This window comes from Oryzias melastigma, unplaced genomic scaffold, assembly GCF_002922805.2.
Source record: "Oryzias melastigma strain HK-1 unplaced genomic scaffold, ASM292280v2 sc01483, whole genome shotgun sequence".
Classification (NCBI taxonomy): domain Eukaryota; kingdom Metazoa; phylum Chordata; class Actinopteri; order Beloniformes; family Adrianichthyidae; genus Oryzias; species Oryzias melastigma.
In genome coordinates, this window is record NW_023418066.1 from 7,306 (window position 1) to 8,931 (window position 1,626).

General features: G+C 32.6%; 1 protein-coding gene across 1 annotated transcript in view; it reads right to left on the reverse strand.

The window, feature by feature from the left end:
* Positions 1 to 480: 480 nt before the first annotated feature.
* The window catches only part of LOC112140729 (cytosolic 5'-nucleotidase 1A), a gene marked incomplete at its 5' end in the record, with an annotated part of 2,555 nt that continues 1,409 nt past the window's right edge, over positions 481 to 1,626 (reverse strand). The window contains 1 exon segment of the mRNA XM_024263735.2: positions 481 to 1,626.

The window sequence follows — 1,626 nt, forward strand, 5'->3', positions numbered from 1 at the left end:
TATGAGGTTGTGTGAGAATAGACTGAAGCTGATATTTAAATCTATTCTTAGTTTTCCTCTTTTTTCATAAAGTTCATGTTATGGTCTTCTCTTTTTTTCTTTTTTTCCTGATTACCTGCTTTTAAGGCAAATGTTTGATCGTGTTGTTAGGACAATGGTTGTTTTTTTCTTTCTTTTCCTTCTTCCACGAGACACAGAAAAGAGCATGACTCTGCTTCAGATAAAGCAAAATGAATTTATTTTTATTTAAAAAAAAGGAGACCACATTTATTTTGATGGAAAACTTTTAGATCTTGTGAAATATTGTTAAATCTAGCTTTTAAAAACAAAGAAGTGCATTTTATTCCAAGATATTACCCTTCAGATAAACCTATGTTCAATTTCAGTGGCGGGCCGTGCATTTCACACCTAGGCCTTCAGTAGTGNGCCAGCAGAGAAGGCCTTGCAGGCCCTGACGGCCCGCCACTGTTCAATTTACCTCTAATTCTTTAATCTCAAGAATGTTTGCGTGATCAGAAGCTTGAAATTTGAACATCAGAAGATCATAATGTTAGCGTTTGTCGCCCTCTGCTGTCCATTGAAGGAAGTATTTGTTTATTTTGTGCATTTATGTTTATTTGTTTTTACAGATTTATCAGTGAAAATACATAATTTTTACTTTCTTTTTTTAATTTAGTTTACTACAGTGATGAGATCAATTACATAAATAAAAAAAAGGCTTTCAAATGTGTACAATCACCAACAACGAGGACACAATAAACTCTTGACTTCTTCAACACCAACTTCAAGAACAAGTGTTATAACATCAGAATTAACACCAAAAGAACATAAGAGGCTGCCAGGCTGCAGTTTATAAGATATGATCCTTTAGGAACCAACAGCAAACAGAACCGATCAACAGTGAGAGCAGAACTTCAAATCTTGAGTCTGTAAACAAATTCTATGGAGAGAAAATAGACTCACCCTGATTTGTAACTCATACAATACATTTTGTACATAAGTATAAAAATATTGAAATTCCAAAAAAAATATAAAATACAATTTACACATGCACAAATCAAAATTACAACAACTTGAAATTAGCTTTACGCACAAATCTTTAAAAATTACGCACAAATTGCTTGTTACGCACACGCAAACTTACGCACAACTCTGATGACCCAGCATTCTAGCAGCATTTAAACGCATCACTGACAAATAAATCTTGGAGACATGAAAGGAGTCTCACATCAGATTTGTGCATAAATATGGTTTTGTGTGTGCATAACAAGTGATTTTTGCATCATTTTGAAAGACTTGTATGTTTTGTTAGTTTCAAGCTGTTGTAATTTTAATTTTTGCAGGTGTAAATTGTATTTTATATATTCATGAATTCATAATTTTTGCACTTTTGCAAAAAATGTATCCTATGAATTACAAATCAAGAATTACTCGCACAAAATTTTTCCAGAGTTATGGGATTAATCTATTTTCTCTCCATAAATTTCTTCCAGTGTTTTCTTGTTTCAAAATACATTCACAAACATTAATCCTGAACATGAAGGAGGTAAACAAAGTAACATGCATAACAGAACAGGAGGAAAAAGGCACTGCTTTGACTCTGTACAGTAAAATTGCACTAATCCA